General features: G+C 38.4%; 1 long non-coding RNA gene across 1 annotated transcript in view; it reads right to left on the bottom strand.

Moving 5' to 3' along the window:
- The window catches only part of LOC122802915, a 363052-nt gene extending 344674 nt beyond the window's left edge, over positions 1-18378 (bottom strand). The window contains exon 1 of the long non-coding RNA XR_006365005.1: positions 18319-18378. This is a non-coding gene — a long non-coding RNA (uncharacterized LOC122802915). The remainder of the gene's footprint in view (positions 1-18318) is intronic.
- Between the last annotated feature and the right edge of the window lie 1957 nt (positions 18379-20335).

Genomic DNA, 20335 nt, shown 5'->3' with positions numbered 1-20335 from the left:
CAGAGCCATCTTTAGCATCCTTTTCCCAATATACCCAGCATCCCTCCTCAGCACATGTCCAAACCAATGCAATCTCACCTCTCTGGCTTTGTCTCCAAACCGTCCAACCTGGGTTGACCCCCTAATATACTTATTCCTAATCCTGTCTACCCTCATCACACCCAGTGCAAATCTTAACATCTGTAACTCTGCCACGTCCAGCTCTAACTCCTGCCTTTTTGTCAATGCTACCGTCTTCAGCCCATATAACACAGCTGGCCTCACTGCCCTCTTGTAGACCTTCTCTTTCACTATGACTGCTACCAGTCTGTCACAAATCAATCCTGACACTCTTCTCCACCCACTCCACCCTGTCTGTACTCTCTGCTTCACCTCTCTTCCACACCCACCATTACTCTGAACTGTTGATCCCAAGTATGTACACTCATCCACCTTCACCAACTCTACTCCCTGCATCCTCACCATTCCTCTATCCTCCCTCTCATTCACACACATATATTCTGTCTTAGTCCTGCTGACCTTCATTCCTCTTCTCTCTAGAGCATATCTCCACCTCTCCAGGGTCTCCTCAACCTGGTCCCTACTCTCACTACAGATCTGAATATCATCTGCAAATATGTGGACAACAAGGGATTGTATTAGCATTCATTAAAATAATCAGTACATTCTGCAGAACTCTCATAGCCCCCCCCCCCCAAAAAAAAAGTCTCAGCACAGTTCTAGAGCAGGTAAAAACAAAATAAAAAAAATTTAAAAAAGACAAGGACGTAGCATTAGGGATTTAAAACACTGGGCTTATGAACCAATAAAGAATAACAGATTTTCCAGAAGCATACATTGTGTGAATCCATATTTTTGATGAGTAAAAACACAGATCAAACATCTAAACATAGTGCAACATTCTCTCAGCCCCTACCCCTCTCCTAACCTCTCAGTGTAACAATTACAGACAAAGCCTCCCCCCCAAAAATGGCAGAACAAAGGTGTAGCATAAGGGATAGCTTGAAACTTTGCTATGATCAACTTCAATAGTAGAACAGGGTTTGCATTGGCACACATTAAGACATCACTACATTCTGCAGAATTATCACAGCCCCTACCCCCCAGTGTCTCAGCACAATAAATCTGGATGAAGTGAAAGCAAAATAAAAACATAAAGGCATAACATTAAAAAACAATGTGTTTATGAGTTCATAGGTTCATAGATTAGTACTAGGCTAACTACCCTTGTGAGCCACTTTTAAGCCTAGCCAATTATCCCTAGTGAAACTCAAACCCTGCACCTTGTGCTTGTAAGGCAAACACCTTAACCATTAGGCCGGGTTCATATCATATTATCGAAAGCTGGTAACGTCGAATGCCACAATGTCGAACACTATGCATTGAACGCTAAAAATAGTGAAGCTGCAGAACATCGAATTCTTTCCTAGGGAAAGAATTCGGTTGTCCATTTCTGTGGCTTCCCTATTTTTAGCACTGCGGTGGAAAGTTACGGGGGTTCAGATAAGTGTGTGATTGTGTGGACATTAGGTTTAGGGCACGGGTTACGTGAGTTAGGGTTAGGGCGCTGGTGAGGTGAGTGCGCGGTAGTGATGGACCTTAGGGTTAGGGTCGGGTTAAGGTAAGTGGATAGATAGTAGTGTTTGTATAGTTTAGTGTAGGGTTAGATATATGATTTTAAGTGTAAGTGTGTGGATTGCTGCTTTTTTGGTGTGCCTGTGTTGTGTGAATGTGTTTCGGAATAGTGAATTTTTTCCCTGGAAAAAAATTTGCTGTTCTGAATGTTCAATATTGTGTGCTTTAGATTATTTAGGTTCGATTAAATGGTGTTCGACGTTATTGGCTTTCGATAACATGATATAAACGCATTAGGCCACCCTCCCTCCCTTAACAAAGTAAACAAAGATGCTGGAATAACAGATTTTGCAGTAAAATGCATTGTGTAACCCCACATGTTTTAATGAAAAGAGGCAAATACCAGGCAAACATCTGAATATTGCGCAACATTCTCACAGCCCGTAACCCCCCTCCACCAGCCTGTCAGTACAATAACTCCAGACAAAACAAAAAACGATCATAGATCAAAGGCGTACCATCGGGGATAGTTGTAAACATTGCCGGTATACACAATATTGGTATAACAGGGTTTGCATTAGTATATATTAAAATAACAGCTGTTCATTCTGCAACATTCTCACAGCTGCTAACTCCCCTCCCAACCTCTCAGCACAATAATTGTGGACAGAGCAAAAAATTATCATAGAACAAAAGTGTAGCATCAGGCATAGTTGTAAACATTGCCGGTATGCATAAAACATACTAGTAGAACAGGGTTTGCATTGGTATACATTAAAACATCTGTACATTCTGCAGCATTCTCACAGCCCCCCCCCCCCACTATCAATATTTCAGCACCATTGTACACAAAACAAAAATGCATTAATGAATATTCTTATGTAAGACTAGCTAAAAAAACTACTTCAGATCTGAACATTAATTACAGACAAGCCTTCCTTCCTCAATCTCTTAACAGAAGAATTCTGGCCATATGTAAAATAAAACTGTTACAACCACAAGTCTACCCCCCCCCAAAAAAAAATCATCAGCATAAGAACTCTGCAGAAAAAAGCTATACAATCTTCTCCATAGGTTTCCTTACCATCCCCCAGCAAAAAATAAAGTTAAAAATAAACCCAGCAACTTACCTTTTCTGCAGTTGATACAAGGCTGCTATTAATCCTCTTCTTACTTCTCCTACACACAGACCAGACCAGTTCAGACCCTTTAAAATTTCCCTCAAAAGGACAGTTTCTCAGATCTTTTAGAAATTGCCCTTACAAGGGCAGTTAAAATACAGTTGCTTTGCTGATCCCGCAGTCTTTCCAGAAAAACTTGCATTCTCCATCCATCCTCACACCACACCTCTCAACCTCTTAGTGTGAAAAATCCGGACAAAGCCAAAAATAATGGGGGTACAAAGGCTTAAAAATAGGGACACTTTTTTAAATATTGCTCATATAAAGTTGCAAACTTGCTTTCAGGCTTTGCTTTAGCCTGCATTTTCTGAAGGGTATAAAGTCTGAAACGTAAATGTCTGTCATTATTTAGTGAAGAAAACCACAAATTTTATGAAGAACAAACTAAATATATGAAGCAATAATGTGGACATTATTAAAAAACTGGGCAGTTCAGAGGTATGCCTAACACCAATAATCCATAGAACTGACCCAACAGACCACAGATTACAGCAAAGCCGATCAGAAAACTGGAATTTGCGTCTTTGACTGATGCAGCCAATCAGGTCCCTAGCTTCACTGAAGCGGACCTGATTGAGTGCAGCTTTCAAGTGAAGCAAGGGACCTGATTGGCTGCAGCAGTCAAGGAAGCAAGTTCTTAAAAAACAAACAAACAAAAAAAAAAAAACAGAATTGCGCCATGGCCCTAAATGAAAGAGGCAAGGAGCAGAAAAGATGGAGAAACCCGCGGCTGCTTAATGTGGGGGTTTGGCGGGTGCCTAACGCCGGCTATGTCCACCAGGAAAAACTACAGCACTAACTCAAGAAACAAGCCATCCTGGTGGAATCACAACATCAATAGGCTACATAACAGAAGGAAGACAATCATGGCAAAAATTAGGAGGTGTAGCAACTGGTAGAATAAAAGCACTCTCAAACTAAAAAAAAAAAAAAATATTCACAAGGACAAATAAAGTCTACCAAAGCTAAATTTGAGGTAAATTTGACCTTCCAGGCCAAGGACAGCCACAGGCCATTCTTCAGCTGTCTCCAACCTCAAAGGCAATAAACAATTGTGTGCAGAGCTCACTGTTAAAGGAGACACCTACAGTATACTGAGCCAGAAGATATAGCAAACCTACTGGCCAACAAATTCATCTCCCAACTTTACTCTTCTCTTCCCCTCAACCTCCTCTGAGGAAACAGTATCAAATACAGCCCCCACTACAATCACTAAGGAACAGTTCCTTAATGCTCTCTCTGTCTAAGGCTAAGAACACTGCATCAATAGGCACAGAGAATATCCCATTATGTCTTCCAAATAACATGAAACTTGAACTATCAGGCTCTTTGGAATTGCTATTTAACTGTAGCCTCCAAACAGGCTCAAAATGGAGGATAGCAACAGTCATCCCTCTCCAGAAAGGTGGGACATCTACAGACATTGGAAACTAAGTCTCAGTAGTCTCATATGCAAAGCCATGGAAAGAATTATCATGGAAATGAAATGATCAATAATGACATAAGAAACGTCAAGGACTGGTCATGCCTACTCAGCCTGGTAGACTTCTTTGAGAAGTTCACCAAAGCAATGAAAGAGGACAAAATGGTTCATACTGCCTACCCTGACCTGGCGAAGGCATTTGATACAATACCTAACTTGAGCATTGCTGGCAAACTCAACAGATTATGTATAAACCCTTAAGTCACCCAGCAGATAACCAGCTGGCTCACAGACAGGACCCAGGAAGTTAGCATTGGGGAGTTCACCTCTACAAAGAGGCCAGTTACAAGCGGAGTCCATCAGGGAACGGCCTGCACTGCTCTTTTTTGACATTTACTTCTCTGCTGGGAATCCAAATTTACTCAGTAACTGCTCTCAAGGAGATTTAACCCAACTTATTGGGTTACGAACACAACAGGTTTCTTTCATGCAAGCACAAATAGACAAAATCACCTCCTCCCTCCTGCCAATTATACCACCTATGAACAGTTACGGTTCTCAGTGTATACACCAGGATCTGCTGCAACAAAACAGTTCAAACAACAGCTTCTCTACCAGGACAGTTGGTTCTGGTGGCAATGAAAATGTTTTTTGTTTTTTCTGGAAGGGAATTAAAAGAATGGTTCCACAGTGAGTTTGGTTGTTTTTCTTTTACAGCTGTTAACAAAGATTATGGTGACCTTTCTACAATGATAACCTTCAAACAGACAATTTATATCTAATGGAATGCCTTAAAGTTAAGAGGGTCCCCAAGGGCTTACACATCTACAGATTTCCTAATGGTATAGTTTCTGGCTCAAAAGAACATGCTGAACATGTTTGATAGATTTGTTTTTGATCGTATGGATTTTATCATTAATTTTACATTCCAAGCTATTGCCCCCTTTATTAGAAGAAGTTACTGTTTTAAATGAAAAAAAAATACTTCTGACTTGCTGTTTGAATTTAATAAGTTAAAATATGAGTAGATTTTTTGCAAGATTGATGGGCATGTAAAAAACAGCACTTTGAGGAACAGAAAAAATGCAAAGAGATTTGAAGGAATATGCTAGTCACATTGCATACCCACGTCCTAAGAGACTTAGTGACAATTCAGTCACTTTTTCTTCTCACTTGGTTGATACTAACAATACAACTTTTATGCACCCTTCAACTACAAATTCTGTTTTTGACAACACTGGTATTTTAAGTACTGAACATGCACCGGGAAATTCTGGCAATTCTCCCCCTTCCCCCTTACGTCTGAGAGATTAGACAACCACAACAGGGGGGCAATATATACTTCAAAAAAATGGTAGAAATGACAATTTGTTTCCCCATGGGCACACTAGGGGAACCTTGGGAGGAGGGGACAGGGGAAGAGCAGAAAGAAATAACTTCCATCTATTTGGTTGACTACCCTACGGACGATGAAATAAATAACTTAATACTTGACAGCAAACATATCACTTCATCACATGGTGGCATTATGTTGTCATTTAAAGATTTCAAAATCTATAACTTCACTGACATTTCTATTACTAAAGCTAATTTTTTCCTTTTTAGCAAAGGGTTTAAATTTATACCCTATTTCAAGTTAGATATTACTGATCTCATTTTGGAACTAAAACTGTACACTAGAAGGCTCAATTTTCAGATTCATCCCTTCACGTCAACCAACAACATTCATTTTAACACTTCACTGGTCTAGAAAAAAGTACTTATAACCCCCTCCCCCCACAATAATTTCCATTTTTGAAAAAAGTTGTGAAAAGCATTTTCATTCACTTTCATCCACTTGTTTGCATTTTTATACAACCTGACCACTGTTGAAAAAGTAGTACTACAAGACTCAACATTAGATGACTCACTGTGTATCATGAAGCCTGACAAAGGAGGAGGAATTGTCTTGGCTGATAGGTTGATTATGTGGGTCACATCTCCAGTCAGTTACCTGACTCAGACAACTACATTACAGTCTCCCGTAATGAAATCTTTATTGCATACAAGAAAACTGACCTATTCTTAGAAGACTCAATTATGCAAGAGGTTATAAATGTTGATACTTACAAATTCCCCTCTAACCCTCAGCCTTTGATACCAGTAGCCTTTATATTATCCAAGGTCCACAAAGATATTTCTAATAACCCCTTAGAGGTTGATTGTGTTAGCCAAGAGGTCTAAAATGTACCCCCTGGCAGTTTTCATGGTCCTTTTACTTATAGATTGTCTACCTAAGATTAAGCACATCTTAAAAGACTCCTGGTACTTCCTCACTAAGATCACCCAACACGTATATAATGACGATTGTGGTTTCCTCAGAGTAGATGTAAACAACTTATTCAATATCATTCTCATGAGACTGGCCTCGAATATTTTCACCTTGCTTTACTTGACCTGACCACGTTTGAAAACTCCATGATTAATTTCATCACCACTTTGATGGAACTCATTTTAACGAATAACTTCGTCTTTTTTGAGGGAGATTACATTAAACAAACACAAGGTGTAGCTATGGGGCCACGTGTGCCCCCATTGACGCCAATTTGGTTATGTACTGGTAGGAGAAGAACCTGATATTCAGTTCCATTTATGACTGTTGGCAATTGTTTTTTCATTACCTGGATGGCATTTTCATCCTTTGGACAGCCCCTAACACACAGGTTGTAGAATTCATTCAATTCCTTAACAACTCTACTTCATTTTTAAAATTTATCCATCATTCCTCCCATGACCAGATTGTATTTCTGGACATAGACTTATGGAAGGACTATAAACAAAAATGCTTTCTCTCAAAAATACACAGAAAACCTACTTTTTCGAATCACTATTGACATTTTTCAAGTTGTCATCCACAACACTGTAAGAAAAACATCTTCAAAGGCCAACTAATGCAGGCTGCCAGAATGTGTTGTACCCCAGAAATATTTGAGGATGAATTTTTGAAAAAAATTTTAACATGTTTCTGGAAAGGGGATACCCTTATGAGTATTCCCTTATGAGTTTTTATCATCTATTAAAGAGGAAGTCTCAGGGGGCTGGGGGAGAAAATACCTTCCCTTACTTGGTTCATCTTTAGAGCCTTGTATGAACTCTACAACTACACCACACACAGAGTTTACTAATGCTTTTTAGTAAAATATAACTCACACTTCGAAGTAATCAAAGAAGTAGTTGTAAAAAATTGGAAATTTTTTAAGGCAGGTGAAACTATATTTACTGCTCTGGGGAGACACCTAAAATTGTTTACAAGACAGAAAAAAAAACTGAAAAACATTTTTGAAACTACCATTGGGTTACCCCAAGGAACCTTTAGGCACTAGAAAATGTGGTATTTGCTCCCAATGTTCATATATTTTAGACCAAGAAACCATATTGTTGGACAACTATTGTAATTCTAAAGTTGAACTTGTATTTGGCAATTTTCTAACTAAAGGTGTAATCTACATTGCATGTTGTCTCTTCCGCAAGTTTCTATGTCAGAAAAAATGAGAGACAGCTTAGAAAGAGGATTTATGAACATAATTATGATATGACGAGACAAAATGAAAGTAGTTCACTTTATAAACATTCTATTCTTGCACAACTTTTTGTAGATTCCACTCTGGCATTTTAGAAATTGTTTCAAGAAATGAACGGGGTGGGGTGCTTGGGAAGTTCTTTTGGAAAAAAGACAGTTGTATTGGCAAATTCAGTTGAATGCTTCAGCATACCTAGAAATTAATGAATGTATTTTTATTACTCCTGCTCTAAAGCTAAAAGTTTTAAAACTTCAGTGGTGCATAGCTTCAATCAATTTTAAAAGTCTTTTGTTTACTTGTTTTTAAATTAATCACACACATGTATTTTTATTTTGCATTTCCTTTTAGATTCCTTTTCACTGCACTGTTTTTTTTTATTATATGTAAAAAGATGTATCTTTCAAAATGTACTAGTTTTTGTAGGAGTTTTTTATACTTATTTATTTTTTGAATTTATTATATAATTAATTGCATTCCTAGATATTTGACTTTTTATATTGCACTTGCACAAGCTTCTATTGGATTACTTTACAAGTTTGGTTCAGACTGCATTAGACCTCACAGGAAGTTTCAGTTAGATGTTTTAATTTAGATTCATCATTTTTGTGAATTTATTTCATCTTATTGATGGTTTTCAATGTCACATAGCAGTCTTTTTAAATACTCAAACTGTGCATTTTTAACTAATCTTGGTTCTGAAGGAGTCCTATTACTGTTTACAGGGACAAAAGCGCTAAACAAAGTTTTTTATTTTATTTCAAATAAAGTGAAGCTCTTGCTACAACTCCAGCTTAGTTCTTTCAACATTCAGCAGCCTGTTTTTTAACTATATGAGTTTTTTTCCTGGAATGTACTGTTGTGAATTTAACACTCAAACTGATTTAAAGGCAGTGTGCTTGTTTGGTTCTGAATACACTATGTGAGCTTTTCTTGCATTTTCTGATTTTTTTTATAAAGCTGTATGGTCTACACTCAGTTTTTAGTGTTTCTAAGTCAGTAAAGACTATGAAGCCACCCAGCTTGTACTTGAAAATGAGATTTTCTTTCTTTCTTTTTTTTTTTTTTTATTTTGTTTTAGTTTTCAGCACTGACATTTTTTAGTCTTCCATCAGCTAGAGCATCTCTGCGTGGAGACATGCGTGAATGGGCGTACCTTCGTTGAAGGTTGTGTGTTAGGGCTAGCAACTCAGCACGTAAAAATCAACTGCCAATCATTAGCGGACCGGAGTTCCGCTGTGGCGACCCTTAACCGGGAAAAGCCGAAAGACACAACAACAACACTCTGAATGCATTAATGTTATTTTTAATCTGTGTGCTCTTACAGTACCAACATTTGTTTAATGCCACATGCCTGTTTATTTTTAAGCTCATCTATTTTTTCCCAGAGCTATTCTACCCAGGCCTCCTCTAAGAGGGGGTCTTGCATGACCCAGTCGAACTTTTGCTGTAATCAAATGCAGATAAATAAATGCATACATACATACATAAATACATACATTCACTTAAATATTTTCCATTGTACTTACTAAATTGGAAAGCAATAAATAAATATGCAAACAATAGGCAAGCTAGCAAAGGAAATAAAAAATATGAAATGAACCTGGAATAAATGAAGTGATTGCAAATAATGGTGTATTGCTTGTTTAGGGTCTGCTAGAAGTGCTTGTTTACTGTTAACTTGTGACACATTTGATCACTGCCCCTTGTTGAAAAGGTAAATGGTCTAACTCCTACTATCTTGATCCAACTTAAAAATCAAGTTTAACACAAGCACTCAGGTCACTCCAGAACAAGTACAAATACGACTCTGTCATTGTCCATGTTGGTGTGAATGACCTGAGCTGTACCTCCCTAGACTACATGAAAAGAGACACGGAAGAGCTCTCTGATCTTGTAGCCCAGTCCGGTATGACCCTGACCCTGAGTAACATCCTGCCCTCACCAAGAATGATACCACAGTATAAAGAAAAATTTATCAATTTCAAAAATTGGCTAAGTTTCTGGTGTCATTCAAAGGGGATCCAGTGTCTGTCCACCTGGGATGACATGCTCGACAAGCCACGCTGCTTCGCTAGAGATGGCTTGCACCTGTCACCCTTAGGCTTTCGAATACTGGCCAAGGCTCTTGCCACCCCTATGGTGCCTTTTTTAGGCAAGGCTCAAAAGACAAACCCACCACCATAAATAGCACAAGTAACAAAAACTGAGGGCGATGCTACTCAATGCCAGAAGTCTAAACCTCAAAATGCACACACTTGAGGCACTCCTCAGTATGAAGAAAATTGATATATGTGCAGTAACAGAAACCTGGTTTAAAGCTCCAGAGAGCACCCCAGCACTACCAGGCTACAACTCATACCATACATTTCGGTCACAGAACCCGGACCGAAATACAAAAGGCGGGGACGTATCCATATTCATCAAGGATACCCACACCTCCAGGTTAGTGGCACATCATGATGCTTCAGAGATCATCCATGTGCAACTCACAATGGGCAAAACTGCAATTCAAATTGTAGCTTGCTACAGATCACCCACCATGTCCCAGGACCCCCATTCTGCATTTCTGGAAACACTGGGAAATATAAAGGTCCTACCAAACACCCTAATACTGGGTGACTTCAATTACCCAAACATTAATTGGGAGAACTACTCAAGTACTAACTCCCTTGCTCAACATTTCCTAGAACTTATAAACTCAAACTCCCTGGATCAACTGGTCAACACTCCCACCAGAGGTGACAACATATTGGACTTGGTCATCACCAACATGGGCAACCAGTGCTTCACACCGGGGGTCAACCCCTCACTGGTTAGATCTGACCATAAACAAATCACTTTGGATATCCACATTCCGCCCCCACCCCCGTACAAGGAAACCATCATGAAAAACTTTTCAAAAGCAAACTTCACATTACTTAAGACTGAGGTGGAAAGTTTCAAAGCCCCCATGCTAAAGGATAACATTGTCCAAGCTGCAAAATCCTTTACTAATGCATTCTACGGGCACCTACAAGAATGCCTGGATCATGCTATCCCAAGTAAAACCAAGACTCACTCCTCCAAGAAAAGGAAACCAGTCTGGTGGACCCCTGCCATAAACAAGCTATACAATAGAAGGAGGAAACTAGTACACAAAAGAATAAAATCCCAAGAAGGGAAGACATCCCTGATCAGTGTCAGCAAGAAACTACGATCCCTCATAAAATCACCCAAGGCGAGTTTCAAAAGAAAAATTGCCAAGGACTCCAAAGATAACCACAAGGCATTCTTTAGCTATGTCAGGAATCTAAATGGCAATGCTCCGATCTGCTCGGAGTTAGTGCAGAATGGTACAAAATACACTGAGCCGACCGATATTGCCAACATCCTGGCAGATAGGTTCAGAGCAAACTTCACCCCTCTCTCACCCCTCTCTCACCCCCAAAAGGGCCCATAACCATACCAGAAGAATGTAGAGCTCCTGAAATCACAGACACTCAGGTTAAAACAGCCCTTTCCAAAGCCAAAAACACAGCTTCAATGGGACCCGATGGAGTCCCAGGCTGCGTCCTACATGAGATCAAAGATGAACTAACCCTTCACCTAAACACACTGTTCAAACTCAGCCTCTCCACAGGTTACATACACATAGAGTGGCGCACAACAACGGTTATTCCACTCCACAAAGGTGGAGCCACAACAGACCCCGGGAACTATCGCCCTATAAGCCTGACTAGCTTGGTCTGCAAGGCTATGGAGCGCATCATCATGGAACTCATTAAAAGAGACATTGGGAACCTCCAAACACTGGACCCTACCCAGTTCAGCTTTGTTAAGGGCAGATCATGCCTCCTAAACCTGGTGGACTTCTTTGAGACAGTTACAAGGCTACAGACGAGGGAAAGGTGGTACACACAGCCTACCTAGACCTCACAAAGGCCTTTGACACCATTCCCCATTCTGGTATTATAGACAAGCTCACCAGCCTGAACATAAGCCCCTCCATCAAAAGATGGGTTGCCAACTGGCTCACGGACAGAACCCACATGGTAAGTGTTGTGGGAGCTAGGTCTGACTCTAAATCGGTTACAAGTGGTGTTCCCCAGGGTTCAGTCCTAGGACCCCTCCTGTTCGGCATATACTTCTCAGAGGTACAGGCAAACACAGGAGGACTATGGCTGACCAAGTTTGCAGACAACTGCAAACTAGGGGCTATAATTGGCTTTCCGGCTGACACAGGCATCCTCCAAAAGGGTCTCACTGAGACGGACACCTGGTGTCAAAATCATGGCCTCAAGCTAAATGCCAAAAATTGCATAGTCATCCTCTTTGGAAAAAACAAAGTACCCACAAACTACCACATAGGTGGTAGTCCACTAAATACGGAAGACGTAATAAGGGATCTGTGGATCCAAGTAGATAGTAAACTCTCCTTTGGTGGTTAGAAAATCCTTCTATGTGGCACACCTTATCACAAAAGGGTTCACATCCAGATCAAAAGAGGTCATTGTGCCCCTCTACTCATCGCTCATCAGACCCATCATAGAGTACAATGCCCCATTTGGGATGTATCTTACAAGACACCTGCAACAGCTGGAAAGACCATAGAAGTACCTCACCAAGAGGATCACTGGCCTCAAACAGATGCCCTATGCAGCTCGACTGAAGAAACTCCAGCTGTACTCGGTTGCATACCGCCCACTCAGAGGTGATCTCTGCCTGACATACAAGGCCATGTCCAACCCAGAACTGATCGACATGCTCCACCTAAAGAAAAGCTTATCCCTTCAAGCCACATGCTCTAGGGATCTAAACCTCACCACAAAAATAAATAGGACGTGTTGGAGGGATAGATTCCTGTCACAGAGACTTCCCATGCTTTGGAACAAGTTTCCAATCGACATTAGGCAGAGCTCCTCGCTAACACTCTTCAAGAGAAACCTTGACGAGTGGATGGGAAACAGAACGTTTACCCCAGGGATCACTTCCGTGGCTCTGCTGGACAGAGGCACAGGGAACTAATCTAAGGGGGCGGCGAAAGCCAACACATTCGGGCTAGGCTTATAAATGCCTTTGGGCAGATAGCCTAGTACCTAGCTATGAACCTATGAACCTAAAACAGAACATGTTCTCTGAATTCCCATTTAGTCCCTATGAGCAGTGCAGTGTCACTAAACACTGTTCTGAATTCCAGAAGTGACTAAATTATTTATATTTGGTAACAATCTTAATTTTAAAAGCATGTATATTACTTGTGATTTTCCAGATAAGTGTTGCATCTGTTAATATTTAGAGACATTCACAAGCAATGGGCTGACATCATTCTGTGTCTGCGTACTGGAAGTTGAAAACAAAAGGTAGAATGCAGGTGGCATCAGTTAACAACTGAAACAAAGACAAATTATCAAAAAGTGTTTTGGACTGACTCATCTAATGCCGTTTTAATCCATGGAGAAGAATGTGTTTCTAATAAACAACTGTTTGCTATGACACAAGAACAATACAATATTTATGGTTTCTCCTGCTGCAGTCATACCACACTACCTGGCTTCTCACTGGTATGGTAAATCACTTTCTTCTTGCACCTAGATTAGTATAATCAAACTGCGATGTGCCATGGTGCTAATTAGCAAAGCAAGAAACAGTGTGCAGTGAACTGCAGCTACAGTGTTAAGGCACTAAGGAGCAGAGTGCAACTAACTTGCACCTCAGGGTATCCTATGCTTCTTAGTTAATTTTTACCTTTTATCTCATTGTCTCCCCCCTCCCCATTTGTCTTCAATTTTCTAACAAAACTGTTCCCTTTTGTTCTAGTATGTCCTGTAAAAAACTTCTTCTCACCACTATCCATCCCTGTTTTATGGGCAAGATACTTTTCTGCTGTTTATGGCACAGTCTGTACCTCACCCTGAAAGCTATGTCCATCTCGAATTAGAAATTTGTAAGGTGTGTGCAATGTTTAAATGTTGTATAGATTTGTGAGTTAGCATTAAATAGGGAGATATCATAGCTGAATATCAGCTCTAAATCTGCCAATACTTTGATGTCCCAAGCTCCTGTACCCTTGTCTATATCTCCACGTTACTTTTCTTTACCTTAATTTCTTAGGTTCCATCATGTTCCCCAATTACCTTTCCACTGAGCTTTACTTACAGTTATTTTTTTCTGAGTTGATGTAAAGTCCTGTGCAGGTGGGCCCACTCTGTTTGCTCCTCTAAGCTGCCCCCCATTATCACTCAGCCACTTAGTCTACATTGAAATGATGCCACCTCCAACCATCTCCTTCTGTACTACATATAACAAGACTTCAGCAATATATCTGATTACGTTCTTCCCTAAAAGCTCAGTCAGTTTTCAACTTCAGAAACAACTCCTCCCCTTCTGTTCAAACTCCAATAATTATTATTCAGACTCAGAATGAATTCCTCCACAGGGAGGTTTAGGTCAATGATTTGAAGGTTGATTGTTTTGTGTATGTAATTATATCTGTATCAATAGCTCTTTTATAAACAAAACATCTTTATTGAATTATCACTTATATGAGCAATTATACATTTATATAAATGAAAACAAACTATCTCAATATCTCTGTCTATCTGTTTATCTGCCTATATCATCCATCTATATCATCCATCTAACACCCACAACCATTTCTCAATTATATCTCCATAAAAGACACGTTTAACTGAACAGATAGCTAACGATCGCAGCCATCCTTAATTTTTGACACAGTTCATTTCTTTTCTAGTGCAATTTATGTTTTGTTTTTTTTTCAGAACCCATGTGTTTGAAAATTGCTTATTTAACATGGGGGGGAAGTACCCTTCAAAAATTAACCTATGCATCATGCATTGTATGGCATTTGCCTGCTAATTCATGCAAGTTTTCTATCTAAATTTTGCAAAACTGCCATTATTTACTGAAAAACAGAAAATGTGCAACAATCTGTTTTATTAATTTTAAATTGATTTTTGTAGAAAAAACAAGCAGATGATGTCATTACACATAAGCAACTTTAAGCAGTAGCAGAAACCCAATTCCCAAATAAATCTGGGAAACAAAGCGCCAAAATCATAAGTAAGGTGACTCTGATATCTGTAAGACGGCTTGTGACCCTTAAAGATCTTGTCTAAAAGTATGAAACAACCTCTGTTTTTTGTATAAATAAAAGTATTGCATGCATCAGATATAAGAGCCACCTTACTTAAGGTTTTGGTGCTTTGCTACTACATTTAGTCTTCTGCATTTGGAAGCAATATAATTTGGCATGTTTTCAAGATGGAAATTGTATGCTGCAAAACTGCATTTTTAGGTTAAGCACACTGGTTTTCTCACCCATCCCCCACACATACAAAAAGTGATATTCCATTCTACAGCAACCAGAAGTAGCAAACTTGGTGCAATAAAAAAAAAAAAAAAGATTCCCTTGTTTCCACATCTGTATCGATGAATTCTAAACTATTGCATAAATGTTTTAGCTGATGAATAAAGACTTAAAATAACTCCGAAGCTTATTTTCTTTTTCATTCTAAGGAGTTTACATATGTTTATAAAGGGGTTGCGGCCCCTCACACCCAATGCTGCTTTGTCTACTTATTTTTCTAGTATTGTCAGCTAGCACTGAAAAATGTAATAGGCTGAACAGTTTATCGATGTCTGTAAGGAGGCTAAAACTGCAATTAACACACTAACTGCTTGGAGTACTTACTGCTGTCTAAGTTATTGGCAGCATACATTTTTTTCAGATTTAGCAATGTTACAATAGGTTTACCTTGTGTAGTTTGCATGCAGTACATCTGCAAAGGGATAGGTCACTGCTTCTAATACTTGCGTACACTGAAATGGAATATTCTAATACTTCACTGCAATGTGTAGTGTAAAGTGGAATATTCTAATACTTTACTGCAGTGTATACATTAGCACAGAATATTCACATACTTTACTATAGTGTGCACAGTAACATGGAATATTCTAATACTTTACTGCAGTGTGTACACTAACATGGAACATTATAATGCTTTACTGCAGTGTGTGCACTAACACAGACTATTGTAATAGTTTACTGCAATGTGTACAGTAACATGGACTATCCAATACTTTATTGCTGTGTGTACATTAGCACAGTATATTCAAATACTTTACTGCAGTGTGCACAGTAACACGGTATATTCTAATACTTTGCTGCAGGGTATACAGTAATGTGGAATATTCTAAAACTTTATGCAGTGTGTACATTAGCACAGAATATTAAAATACTTTACTGCAGTGTGCATAGTAACATGGAACATTCTAATACTTTACTGCAGTATGTACAATAACATGGAATATTCTAATACTTTACTGCGGTGTGTACAGCATACCTCTCAACTTCTCAGAGCAAGAAATCTGGACAGGCCCAACAATAGGGGCACTTTTAGAACTTTTAAAATATTGCTCTAACAAACTTAGAGAACTTTTAAAATATTGCTCTAACAAACTTAGAAAACAGATAGAATAATAGGTTTTGTATTAGCATGAACTTTCTGAAGAGTATAAAGTCTGAAATGCAAATATCTGTCATTATTTTCTGACGTCAACCCTCAATGATTTGCCAGAAAACCTCAATTTTATGACAAGCAGACCAAAAATGTGACACAAAAATCTGGACATTCTGTGAAAATCTGTACAGTTGAGAGGTATGTGTACAGTAAAATGGAATATTCTAATGCTTTACTATAGTGTGTACACTAACATGGAACATTCTAATACTTTACTGCAGTATATACACTATTACAGGATATTCTAATACTTTATTGCAGTATGTACACTTGCACAGCTTATCCTAATACTTTACTGCAGTGTGTTCAGAAACATGGAATATTCTAATGCTTTACTGCAGTGTGTACACTAACATGAAATATTCTAATACTTTACTACAGTGTGTATAGTAACATGGAATATTTTAGTACTTTATTGCAATGTATATATTAGCACAGAATATTCAAGTACTTTACTGTAGTGTGTACAGTAACATGGAATATTCAAATATTTTACTGCAGTGTGTACATTAACAAGGAAAATAACTATTATTTTTTCCTGTAGGTTTTCATCACAGTGTCATACAAAATGCCAGTTGTTTTCACACTGCTTGAACTCACTGGCTTTTTGTCTGTAGTATGATGCAGATTAAATAAGGAAAATTCATCTATGCATAGAAAAGAAGGGTAATTCGGGGGAAGGTATTTGCAACTGTTATATTCACTTAATGAGCAGAAATATTCTCAGAAGCTAAAAGTCATCATAATCACACTTTTTATAATGTAATATAATATAATTGTATTCTAGAAAACTGGCAATTATTACTGAAAATACAGAGGGCAACAATATAAAACAATCAGACTCTGGTTTCACAGCTATAGCTTTGTCATCACCCTCTCCAAATTATTAGAACTACTAACCAGGGTAATCTAACAGTGTAGTACCTCGCAGGATGTGCAGTAGCAAACCCCGCCCCTAACACGCCCACGACTTTTGAAGCCAGATTAGCTGTCATGTAGCTGTCAGTTTCACGTTTCCGATGAAACCGGACAAAAACGGAATGAAATTCAATGTTGTAAAAATAGTGGTTTATCATGTCATTAAAAGGGCAGTGGGACAACTGAATGACAGGTGTTTTTGTAACATATGTCAGTCAGATGTAAGATGACCTGCCAATCACTGTGGACACGCCCTAACCTGTGCAGAACCGCCCGCAAGGTACTACACTGTTAGATAACCCTAACCAGTATGCATAAAACAGTGGCTTTCCTTCTGAGATGCAGTTTTCTTGTGGAGTACATCATGTTTTGTAGTATGCTGCTTGTTTCAGTATCAGAACTATACAAGCAAAAGCAAAAGTGTGACGTTATTAAGAAAATGCTGGGTAATTAAAAAACTACACCAAAGTGTGGCTACTTTTTCCAAAAACACTTAAAATGCAAAACCCAACATACATACTATTTTAAATTGAATATTGCTTTCTTGTACATTGTATTTATGCTACAGGTGTAAATGACACACAAGGTTTGTAATTTATATTATATGTCATTCAGCTATTTGGAGGTAACTATGTTTATATATTTTTTCATCTGCAGAAATTAGTCTTAAACTTTACTAAGAATTTTTTGTTCTTTTCTGTCTAATGATGATTTTCTTTATTTCATCTGCATCATACTCTGGATAAAAAGTAAGTTTAACAGCAATAAATAAAATAAAAACAGATAACTTATTGAAGATTGCAGTCAGTGAATAGTGGTTATCACCAGCTTTTGTTCCTGTAAACTGACACTTTCCATATACGCTATACTTAGGACCCTAAAAGTGATTTAAAATAATTCATTGGAAAATTAAAGTGATTTATGAAATCATTTGTCCCAACATATCCTGGAAAGAAACTGCTTTAATACCTTCTTGTCAGACAGATAATTCAAAAACATTCATTTATATTGGATCGGTTTAGATGTAGTTTCATCTGCTTGCTCAAAATTCCCCTTTCCCTACAGACGAACAAGACTGATAGACATTCTCTATGTTGCTTTAGGTGCTATAAAACTAAAGAAGAAATAAAATCACTTCTTACCTGAAGGGGATGCGAAATTCAATGCCTTTCTGCTATATTCCTGCTGCTGGAATCTCTCTCTCTCTGCTTCTTAATTTGAACTGTAAGTCACTGACTGACAACTCTGTGTACTCAGCTTTGTTTAGCCACACCCTCTGCTAAGTGATGCCAGACTGGAGTCAGAGGTTGGGAAATTAAATCCTAGCTAGACTAAATAACTAACCCCACCTCTAGTTGCAATACACCATATTAAAAAGTAATAATAAACTCCAGGGATATTCACATCCAGCTGTTGAAGAGCTAAATTAGTCCATGTTAGCTAACAGTCAAAAATACATGTATGATATTGTCTCTCTGAGCACACCCCTTTTTTTGTGTTTACATTTTTTTAAAATAAGTCTGTAGTAGTAGTACTTCGCCCAGACTTATAATCACTCAACAGCCCAGCTTTCACGAAGAGTCTGGCAATGTATCATCAATAAAAAGAGGAAATTATATTGATAACAGACACAGAGCAGTAGAAATAAAAAAAATATATCAGGTCTGTTGTACATTTATAAAATAAGTTAGGTGTCTTACATACATTTATACAATAATAAACAAGAGACAAATGAATTTTAAACACTATGGAACTTGTTTATAAAAACACAGTGTAAATATGCACAAACCTGTATGCATACATAATTATGTGTAGATTTTCTGGATCCTTGTTTGACTCACACTGAAGTATGATGCGGAAGAGGCGAAGAGCATATTTTACTTTAGTTAATAACATGAGCGGACAGTGATCCGTTGTGGCAACCCCTAACCCCTAAAAGCCGGAAGAAGAAGAAGAACTTAATAACAACTGTTGAATCTGTATTTAAGTTTCTTGGATACATAATGCAAGAAAGGGGCATGGAGGTGTGGATGGCGTGGAACATGTGAAAGAAAACAGCAGTACAGGTCTGAATGATTTTAGTACATTAGGGGCTGAAGATTTTGATTACAAAGCTTGGAGCATGAAAGCAGAACAAAAGTCATAGGCTGGTTAAAAAGTGTAGTATTTAGTACTACCGGGATTGTATTGAGAGAAAGAATCTAGCTTGAACTCTGTGGGAATTGTGGTGGGGGAGTGGGGGTTACAATGAAGAGTGGTCTCCTATTGACTCCTCAGTGGTGATCTGTTTTCAGCCTTCCATGAAAGATTATTAAGTAGGGCATAAGTACCAAGAATAGAATGCTCTAAAGGAGCAGGCATACAGCTGGGGGTGTCACTAGAAGTTGGGATAGGTAAATATATGGAGCAAATAGAAGGGCTGCTTGGGTGAATTATAATGAAGAACTTTGAAATAATAATAATAGTCCAATTCAAAATTAATTAATTTTATTTTGTGGACTAAGTATTTAACCTACTAGGCAAATTTCATTTTTTAACAGAGACAAGGGAGTGGGCCAGTCTCTATAGACTTGGAGTAATGCTGAAAATTAGCCATTTTATACATATTGTAGGCGGACTTTAATAACTTGAGAAAGAACACACACTGCCTATCCTAATATCTTGTGTTTTGGTTGTTTATACAGATATGTTACAAAGGAATAACACCTTTTTAAGGGGGGAGGTTGGGATATTCTGCAGAATTGGTAAGAATGGGATAAGTGCAGGAAGTGATATGCAGCAAGATCTCAGAATATGATTACCTATTACATCCAGAAGAAGAAAAAACAATTTTACTTTGCCTAGAACTTTGATATATCTATATAGGGTCAGAGGCCTACATTGTTCCAGATATTTGTGGAAAATCTAATTTAAATCTAGGGCACTGCGACGGGAGCAGGTGGAAGTCAGCAAGGTATGGAATGTTATTTGGACCATTCTCTTTTCACTTCTATTGTTAACAGGTGTTTAGTCCTGTAAAACAGACGTTTCTGTCACAGCTTCACAGTTTTTTTTATCAGCTCTCAACTTATCAAAACAATTATGGAAGGAAATCTTTGAGCTATTTACAACTTTCACTTATTAAAGTAGTTTTGCAAGGAGTATTGTATTCAGAGTTAA

The sequence above is a fragment of the Protopterus annectens genome, chromosome 5.part0 (assembly GCF_019279795.1).
Source record: "Protopterus annectens isolate FY-2018-M chromosome 5.part0, PAN1.0, whole genome shotgun sequence".
Lineage (NCBI taxonomy): Eukaryota > Metazoa > Chordata > Ceratodontiformes > Protopteridae > Protopterus > Protopterus annectens.
Note: the sequence above shows the minus strand (reverse complement) of the source record. Positions and strands in the feature narration are given on the sequence as shown.